An 11083-nucleotide genomic window follows, 5' to 3' on the forward strand; every position below is an offset into this window, starting at 1 on the left:
ATTGATACTCATTTTTGAGATATTAATCGTGCCTTTGAATGATGGTTCTTGGAGTTCTTGAACTAGGAACTTGAAATCTTGAATAAATTTGTAGAATTAATGGTGAACTTTGGAGGTTCTTGAAGTTGGATGTAGGAGCTTAGGGTTTTCTTTTTGAGGAAATTTGATGAAATATAACATATAATGCTTCTAATAGGCTTTAATATAGGGTTTGGATGGATTTTGGGTGAGGAGGAATGGCCAAAACTCCCCTAAAAATCAAATAATTCTCGAATCTGTCATTTGGTGGACTGTTTGATAGTCTGAAGTAGATCAACCGTAACGTTTTACTTTGATATCTGAATTGGATGAAACCAATTTCATTAGAAAGAGGACTCTCATATCTTTCCGTTGATATATAGTATCTCACCCAGATCATTATGTAAGAGGAGTTATGATCGTTTGAAATTGACCCAAAAATTTTCTTTTGATAGGTTGAAGTAGATCGACCATAAATTTTTGCTTCGATAGACAAATTGGATGAAACCAATTTCATTGGAAAGAGGACTCGCAGAGCTTTCCGTTGATATATAGTAGATCACTCAGATCATTGTGTACAAGGAGTTATAATCATTTAAAGTTAGAGCAAAAATACGCCAGGCCTCAGTACTTTTTCCTGCACGTTTTACTGTTCACTACTATTCACGGTTCGATCGGAATGTTCATAACTCGTCGCTCGGGTGTCCGTTTTGGATGATCCACATATCATTGGAAATATTATTCAATAATCTACGCAATGGTGGGTTATAATTTAAGACATTCTGCATGAAAAATTTATAATTTATTCTAGAAGATAGAACCCAACACGTTTACGCTTAAAATTTCAACGAAAAATTTCCCGGGGTATTACATCATCCCCCCCTTGGAAACATTCATCCTCGAATAACACTAGACATGCCAAGATGAGATAGGGAATAGTGCATACAGCCGAAACCATACTGTAGACTCATCACCACATCGTTTCTCACTCCGAATGCAACATAGAATGCATAAATTCAAGAAACTACAGCTGAACACATAATAAATGACAGTTGAACTACTGTAACTTTTATCAAAAGTGCATGATTTAGGAAAGAACGGTACCTTCGGCTTGATCGGAGTTCGCAGAAAATAGGTGCGGGTACTTGGATCGCATATCCGCCTCAGCTTCCCAAGTTGCACCCTCAACAGATTGGTTTCACCACAACACCTTGACCAAGGGAACTTCTTTGTTCCCTAGTCTTCGGACACTGGAATCAAGAATCTCAACAGGAATCTCATCAAAAGAAAGATTTTCTTGAATACCAGTACTCACAGAGGAATCCACTACCACAACATCGCTAATATGCTTTCCAAGCATGGAGACATGGAATATTGGATGAACAGAGGACAACTCGGAAGGCAACTTGACCTCATAAGCTACCTTACCAACACAGCTAAGAATTTTGTAAGGACCAACATAACAGGCACTAAGCTTCCCCTTCTTTCCGAATCTCTTCACCCCCCTCATAGGTGAAATTTTCAGATACGCTAGGTCATCAACTTCAAACTCAAGGTCTCTCCTTCTAACATCCGCATATGATTTCTGACGACTCTGTGTAGTTTTCAACCTTTTCCTAATCAACTTAAATTTTTCCATAGCCTCAAATACCGAATCAGGACCACTCATAGCCGCTTCACCCACCTCGAACCAACCTATGGGTGATCTACACTTCCTCTCATATAAGGCTTCAAAAGGAGCAATGCCAATACTAGAGTGGAAACTGTTATTGTAAACAAACTCTATAAACGGTAAGTGATCATCCCAACTTCCTTTAAAGTCAATTGCATAAGCTCTCAACATATCCTCTAAGGTCTAGATGGTCCGCTCAGCCTGACCATCGATTTGTGGATGAAAAGCAGAACTTAAAAGCACTTGGGTACCAAGACCCTTCTGAAAAGATTTCCAAAATTTCAAAGTGAAATAAGTACCCCTATCCAAAATGATAGACAAGGGAACTCCATGCAGTCTGACTGGCTCTCGGATATATAATCTAGCGTAATCCTCAGCAGTATATGAAGTATGAACAGGCAAGAAATGAGCAGACTTAGTCAATTTATCAACCACAACCCAAATAGAATCATAATGGCGTCGGTAAGGAGGTAAACCAATCATGAAGCCCATAGTTATCTCTTCCCACTTCCAGGTAGGAATACTAAACTCTTGCATCATACCACCAGGTCTTTGGTATTCAACCTTAACCTGTTGGCATGTTGCATACTTAGCTACAAACGCTGCTATATCTTTCTTTATGCCACTACACTAATAGATTTCCCGCAAGTCTCGGTACATCTTGGTGGCACCACGATGAATAGAATATCGCGCCCCGTGCGCTTTAACCATAATCCTCTGTCTCAGATCATCAATATTCGGACACATAATCTACTTTGAAATCTCAACACACCATCTCCCCCTTAGGAGAAAACCTTTACTTTTTGGTCCTTGATTGACTCCTTCAGTCTGACCAAACTAGCTTATAAGTATTGCTTTTCTTTCACTTCCGAAACCAAGGAGGATTCGGAACTACTCTGAACCCCTATACTACCTTCAATAGATTCAAACAACCTAACCCCCAACCTAGCCAAACGATGTACATCACGAGCCAACTCTTTCTTACCTTCTACCATACACTCTACTTAGGGCATCCACCACAACATTGGCCTTGCCCGGATGGTACAACACACTCATATCATAGTCCTTTAACAATTCTAACCATCGTCTCTGCCTAAGATTTAATTCTCTCTGGGTAAACACATACTGCAGACTCTTATGATCAGTGAAAACATCAACATAAACACCATACAAATAGTGTCTCCAAATTTTCAAGGTAAACACAACAACAGCCAACTCAAGGTCATGGGTGGGATAATTTTTCTCATGGGGTTTCAACTGTCTAGAAGCATAAGCTATCACCTTACCCTTCTACATCAATACGTAACCCAACCCAACTCTCAAAGCATCACAGTACACCACAAAACCATCAACACCATCAGGCAAAGTCAAAACAGGGGCTGAAGTGAGTCGAGTCTTCAACTCCTAAAAACTCTTTTCACAAGATTCAGACCACAAGAACTTCACTTTCTTTTGGGTCAACCGAGTCATAGGAGACTCTATAGAGGAGAAACCCTCAACAAAATGGTGGTAATATCCAGCTAAACCCAAGAAACTTCAGATATCAGTCGTAGAAATAGGTCTAGGCCAATTTCTAACGACTTCGGTCTTTTGGGGATCAACTCTAATACCCTCGAAAGAAATAATATGACCCAGAAAAGTAACTGACCATAGCCAAAACTCACACTTACTGAACTTGCCAAACAACTTATGATCTCTAAGGTTTTGCAAGACAGTTCGGAGATGATCAAAATGTTCATCCTCACTACGGGAGTACACCAGTATATCATCGATGAACACTATGACAAACATATCCAGATATGGTCTGAACACTTGATTCATGAGGTCTATGAAAGCTGCTGGGGCATTAGTTAACCCGAAAGACATAATAAGAAACTCAAAATGGCCATAACGAGTTTGGAAAGCGGTTTTTGGGATGTCACACTCCCTAACTTTGAGTTGATGATAGCCGGAACGAAGGTCTGTCTTTGAGAAATAACTTGCACCTTGCAATTGGTCAAATAAATCATCTATTCTCGGAAGGGGGTACTTATTTTTGACGGTGACTTTATTTAGTTGGCGGTAATTAATGCACATACGCAAAGAGCCATCTTTATTTCTCACAAACAACATAGGAGCACCCCAAGGAGAAACACTGGGCCTTATGAAACCCTTATCTAGTAGATCTTTGAGTTGCTCTTTCAACTCCTTAAGTTCTGTAGGGGCCATAGATAAGGAGGAATAGAAATGGGATGAGTATCGAGAAGAAGATCAATCCCAAACTCTATCTCTCTATCAGGAGGTATCCCTGGGAGATCATTCGGAAAGACATCAGAAAACTCATTAACGACGTTAACAGACTGAAGAGTTGGAGTCTCAGACTTAGTGTCTTTGACTCTAATAAAATGGTAAATACACCCCTTGGAAATAGGCTTTCTAGCTTTGAGGTAGGAGATAAAATGACTCTTGGGTAATACAGAATTCCCAGACCACTTAAACACGGATGCACTCAGAAATTGAAACTTGACCACTCGGGTCCGACAATCAATAGAGGCATAAGAAGAATACAGCCAGTCCATACCCAGAATCACATTAAAATCTACCATGTCTAACTCAATCAGATCAGCCAACAAGACTCGATGAAGAGCGGTAACAGGATACTTTTTATACACTTTCTGGGCAACAATTGAATCATCCACTAGGGTAAAAACTAGGATAGGCTCAGGAGTAATCTCAGGAATCATTTCAAAATTCAAAGCAATCAAAGGTGTAACATATCAGAAACTGGATCCAGGATCCAACAAAGCATATACATCAAACTGAAATATACGAAGCATACTAATAACAACATCGAGAGAGTCCTCCTATTACTGGTGGGATGGTAAAGCATAGAATCTATTCTGGCACTGCCCGCCAGCATTGCTAGAAGAGGCGCCCTGAACTGGGGCTGGGCGAGTCACTGGAACTGGAGCACTACTAGTCTGAGTCTGGGTCTGAGGGCGATAGTCATGATGCCCTGTTCCATCTTGTGGATAATCTCTAACTCTATGACCCATGTCACCACATCGGAAACAACCCCTCTTCTCACCCCAACACTCACCCAAATGAGCCCTACCACACTTAGGACACAGGGGACGATTTGGCTTACTGCCAGCACTGTACTGGGACCTGGATGCATATGACTTGCTACCTTGCTCCTGCCTACCTCTAGGCACGGGAGCACTAGCAGATGGCGGTGCTGGCATAGACGAACGATCCTGATACTGAGGGCGACTCCCTTCCTGTGAGTTAGTCTTACCCTGTCCGTACTGCCGGACCTAGCTCTCTTATTTCCTCTCATTCTATATCTCTCCTTAATCTTGTCTACCTCAATCTATTGGGCATGAGTCATCAGCCTAGAAAGATTTATCTCACTATTCAGCAGAGTAGACCTACCCTCCTTAACCATATAACTAGACACTCCAGTCACAAACTTACTCATACTAGCCCGATTATCAGCACTAAGTCAGGAGCATACTTGGCCAACTGATTGAACTTTAGATAGTACTCCCTAACAGTCATAGAGCCCTATCGCAGGTTCATAAACTCTTCCACCTTTGCCTCCCTCATCTCCAAAGGGAAAAACTTATCCAAGAATGCATCCTGGAACTCTTGCCAAGTTGTAGGGATAGCTTCTTTACCTCTACTTTTCCTCCAAGCAACAACTCAGTCATAAAAAAGGTCTTTCAACCTATACACAGCCAAATCCATACTATGTTTATCAGATACATACATCACCTGAGTAATCTTCTGCACCTCCTCTAAAAACAACCGTGGATCCTCATCAGACTTGGACCCATAGAATTTTGGCAGATTCATCCGCATAAAGTCATGGATCCTGGTAACAGCTGAATTACCTCCCTGCTGCTGTGGAGCCAGGGTCGGGTTGGCCTAAACATTTACAGTAATAATTTGGGCCAGCGCCTGAAAGGCTGCCCGAAATTCAGCATAAGACACATTTTCATTCAATGGGTCAGCGGGTTAAGGTTGTTGACTATCATTATTTCTTCTTGCTCGATGTGGAGGCACATTTTTGAAAGAGGAGAGCACAAATCAATAGCAGAGAGAGACACTTTAAGCACGATAGAATTCTGAAAGAAAGAATCACACTTTTTCCTAAAATGTCTTGTAGCCTCTTTCTCATTGATGTGGCGCGCTACACACCAATGATCAAGACTCTACTTAACGTAGCTTTTCAGACTCCCTACGACACCTTAAAACCTTAGGCTCTGATACTAAGTTTGTAACGCCCCAGAAAATAGGTCCCGAAGCATTACACGGTGCTTGAGGCTATAAGTAGCCCCAAGCTAACCCTTTGAGCCATTTTTACTCAGTTCAACACAAATCAACGGGGTTTCCATAAATAACCCTCAAATTTAATCATCATCCAAGAATAAAAGAATTTCATAAAGATAACAAAATATGAGTTATTAGTCAACTCCCAACATCTATAGTAGTCTGAGAAGCCTCTAAGAAAATCAATAAAACCAGCGAGCCATTGAGACATGTCCCAACTGACTCCTACTCAGTTATCAAATGTAAACAATTTTGTGAAACCAACATCAGATATCACGCCCTCGGAACATGAGGACTCACCACAACAGAGGATGTAGAACAACGTGCCTGAAGAATCACTGTCGAACCTGGAACTGAGCACCTAAACCTATATTTTGAGAAAACGCGGCTACATCCAAAGATGTGGATCAGTACCATGGAAAGGGACCGAGTATATAGGGGTGTATGCAGTTGTATAAACATCATCATCATAAATATTTATAAGAAATATGCAGGATGGATGAAAGACTCACATAGCACGAATAAAATCATCATAATCATGAGAGGATGAAATAAGTACAATAATATATGTGAGTCATCATATAATTTGTCAATCACTTTCAGTTCATCAAGAATATCAATTCTCATAATGTAAATATCATTTAAATTTTTTGAAAGAATGACTTTCACAATTCCACTTTCAAATCACTTCACCATTCACCATAGACACAAGGAAACACACACACACTAGGAGATCTTATAACCGACATAAACCATGTAAGCTACATAGAGTCCAACGTACAACCCACCTTGGGGAGAGCCATCCTATCCTTGCCACCGGATTAGGACTATCGATATCAAATCCATAGAAACTAGTGATCACTATATAAATTAGCCTCAGGCTCACTCCTATGGGGGCACGTAGTTCTAGGGAAGTAAGGTCACTTTATACCTCCCACTCGGTGCTAAAAATTTCTCTCGGACTTAGCTCAGATCATTTCAAAGACAATCCACAACAAAATAATTTTAGTAATATATAAATATACATCGGGAGCCATAGTGCTTCCTATCTATCAAAATCAACCACGTTGTGGATTTCTTTCACACTCGAGTTCAAAACAACTCCATTTAGATCAAAAGGTTAAATAATTCAAAATATCTTAAATATTCAACATCAACGTGCTTATAACACACACTTTCTAAAAAAACACAATTTCCAATGGGAATTCACGACCCAAATATCAAAATCATGATAAATATCATTCAAGATTCATGCTTTATATCTCCACACATGTAAATTCATCTTTCAAAATCATAAATATCAAGATTTCATAATAATCATCATAAGATATGGGTTCATGCTTCAAATTCGTAAAAATCAAATAAAAATCATGCCTTTGTAAAGAAAATTACTTTTGGGCACAAGAACGAAAGATAGTTCTTGTTGAAAAATCCCACATACCTTGAATGATGAACTTTAGATTGATACTCATTTTTAAGATGTTAATCGTGCCTTTGAATGATGGTTCTTGGAGTTCTTGAACTAGGAACTTGAAATCTTGAATAAATTTGTAGAATTAATGGTGAACTTTGGAGGTTCTTGAAGTTGGATGTAGGAGCTTAGGGTTTTCTTTTTGAGGGAATTTGATGAAATAAAAAATATAATGCTTCTAATAGGCTTTAATATAGGGTTTGGATGGATTTTGGGTGAGGAGGGATGACCAAAACTCCCCTAAAAATTAAATAATTCTTGAATCTGTCCTTTGGTGGACTGTTTTGATAGTCTAAAGTAGATCAATCATAATGTTTTACTCCGATATCCAAATTGGATGAAACCAATTTCATTAGAAAAAGGACTCTCATGTCTTTCCGTTGATATATAGTATCTCACCCAGATTATTGTGTACGAGGAGTTATGATTATTTGAAGTTGACCCAAAAATTTGCTTTTGATAGGCTGAAGTAGATCGACCATAACTTTTTGTTTCGATAGACAAATTGGATGAAACCAATTTCATTGGAAAGAGGACTCGCAGAGCTTTCCATTGATATATACCAGATAATTCTTTACAAGGAGTTATGATCATTTAAAGTTGGAGGAAAAATACGCCAGGCCTCAGTACTTTTTCCTGCATGTTTTACTGTTCACTACTATTCACGGTTCGATCGGAATGTTCATAACGCGTCGCTCGAGTGTCCGTTTTGGATGATCCATATATCGTTGGAAAGATTATTTGATACTCTACACAATGGTGGGTCATAAACTAAGACATTATGCACGAAAAATTTATAATTCATTCTAGAAGTTAGAACCCAACACTTTTACGCACAAAATTTTAATGAAAAATTTCTCGAGGTATTACAGTTTGGCTATTGTGCTGTGGATTCGAAGGGGTGGTTTTATTTACTTAAAACTTGTGGTGGAACTTTGAATGAGACGGTATTATCACTTGATAACCTAATCTATATTTGGATTGGCTAATATCTACCTGCTATTTTTGTAACTTTGGTGTAAAGTTGTAACTTTTCTATTCACTAGTAGAGCCAGGTGTATAGTTAGAAGGGCTAAAGGGGGTCATTCAATTTTTAGTTTAATCTTGATTTGTCTACCTATTTTAAATTTATTTTTATTTCATTGTACAAACAAATCCAATGCTATTAAGAAGATACCTCCTGTTCCGATTCATCGACCGATCACAAGGTTTGGATCATTTCTTGATTGCATGATACTAAGTAGACGCTTTGCCATAGAATTTATAAAGTTGGAGTTGAAGATAGAGTAATGTTTAATTTGTATGTGGGGTAGAGTAATGTTTAATTTGTATATGGGGTTGCTGACATTTCAGGAAGTTAGCTGCACAAATCGCGAACAAACAATAGAAATCAGCAGTTGAGGTACAATGTCTATCCCCTCCTGGTTTATTTTATAATTTAGTTTCTGTTAACATTGTATATCCACAGATAAAAAAATCCACCAATCCTAGCGGCAACAATTAGAAATGAAATAGAAGACTGCATAATTATTGATGCTGAAGATTACAAGGCCACTGGTTATTCTGACGTGCCAATATTTGTGAAATATACTGAAGCAATGATGGAGAAAATTAATAAGATGGTAAGGTTATATGATCTATATATCTTGGTTATGAATATAATTCTTGTGGATTGCCATTGATGTGTTAAATCTTTGATTCAGGATAAGGAAATTGATATGGAAGATGCAGAAGATTGGTCAGTTGTGGATATAGACAGTTCTGATAAAAAGAACAAACCGCTGTAGTGGAATACATTGATGACATCTATGCTTAATACAAGAAGGCTGAGGTAGAGATATTATCTCCACTCTCCCTATTTGTTTGTTAGAAGTTTTTTATTGTTTACAACTTGTACATGCTTATTACCCCACTGTGTGGGAATACACTGGGTTTGTTGTTGTTGTTCTACATGCTCATTAGGATTATGGCATGTAGAGTTAGCAGAATTACCATGTTTTTCAATTGATTATCTAATTCTTTTGGATAGGATCTCATTAAGCTTAATATATTGCCAAATTACTCACAAAATCTAGTCTAATTTCAACATGGAATGCAATTTTAGTCAGTAAAATAATAAGTGAAGAACATAGGATATATAGACACACAGAGGGTATACTTAGGCTATTTCTGTTGTTATGCTATTCTATCAAGGATGATTACTGTTTCAATTTAAATTGAAAATCAGGAAAGAAATGGAGGTGTATTTTTTACCCTTTTCTTTTAATGTCATTTTCAAGTACAAATTGCTGGCTGCATCCCTCCAAACTATATGAAACAATAATTTGATATCAATGACAGGATGAGAGGCATCCTCATTGACTGACTGATTGAGGTATGTAGTATTTGCTGTTGCATGTCATTTCTGAGTTTTATGAAGAAGAATGTGATAATTTTAGTTGTCATTTAATAATTTTAGGTGTCATTTAGCGTCTAATCCAATTTATAGAAGTTTGAACTGATGGATGAGACCTTGTATTTGACTATGAATCTCATCGATAGATTCCTGGCAGTTCAGTTAGTGATTAGAAAAAAACTTCAGCTTGTTGGAATAACAACTTTGCTTCTTGCCTACAAGTATGAAAACGTTTCTGTACCTGTAGTGGAGGATCTAATTTTGATTTCTGACAAGGCTTATGCCAGAAAGAAGTGCTTGAAATGGTTAGTTTAAAGACCTAAATCTTACATTATCAGGACTTGTATCTGCATTTTGTTCTTCCTCGTTAAATGATTTCTATCGTTTTCTTATCCACAAGAGAAGTTGATGGTTAATGCCTTACAGTTCAACATGATACTACCTACAACTTATGTGTTTATGCGGCAGTTCCTTAAAGCCTCTCAATCTGATAAGAAGGTCAGTTAAACATCTTTGTCACATGAAGAAGTAACGCAACAATCTGAATCACTACTCATACAACTTTTTGTCATTGCTTAAATTAGGTAGAGCTCGTGTCTATCTTTTTGATCGAGCTATGTCTGGTTGAATACGCAATGCTTAGATTCCCACCATTAATGCTTACTGCTGCAGCTGTCTTTACTGCTCAGTGCACTCTCGGTGTGTCCAGGGAGTGGAACGCAACCTACGAGAAGCATAACAGCTATGATAAGAATCAAATTTTGTAAGTATATTTTGTTTTTAAAGATACTTGTCAATGTACATCCCTTTATCGAATAGACAAAGATGTGTAATTGAATGCCTTATTTTCTACAACTGGGAATGCTCAAAATTAATGGTTTCTTTCCATCAGAAGGTAGTAGTTGGAAATCTTACTGGCGTGCACCAAAAGTATAGCACATCTAAATATGGCAATGCTGGAAGATGTGAACTAGCTTCTTTTCTGTTATAAGCCTGGTTCTAGGATAAAAAGAACATATGAGGGGGAGCGACATGCTTTGCCAGTAGTTGTGTTGAATGAAATTGTTGATGTGTCTGCAACTTATGTTGCCCCAGGCTTTGGGAAAGGGGGAAGGGTGTTTTTGAGTTCTTTTGCTACTGAGAGAACCATGTGTTCATTTGCTTTTTTCATGTACATTATTTGACATTGTTGGTGTTTTGTGAAATACCTTGC

The 11083-nt window shown here is 38.3% G+C and overlaps 1 pseudogene; it reads left to right on the forward strand.

Annotated features, from left to right (window-relative positions):
* The first annotated feature begins 8414 nt into the window (after window positions 1-8414).
* LOC124889690 lies at window positions 8415-10873 on the forward strand (annotated as a pseudogene).
* The last annotated feature ends 210 nt before the right edge of the window (window positions 10874-11083 follow it).

This window comes from Capsicum annuum, chromosome 12 (genome assembly GCF_002878395.1).
Source record: "Capsicum annuum cultivar UCD-10X-F1 chromosome 12, UCD10Xv1.1, whole genome shotgun sequence".
Lineage (NCBI taxonomy): Eukaryota > Viridiplantae > Streptophyta > Magnoliopsida > Solanales > Solanaceae > Capsicum > Capsicum annuum.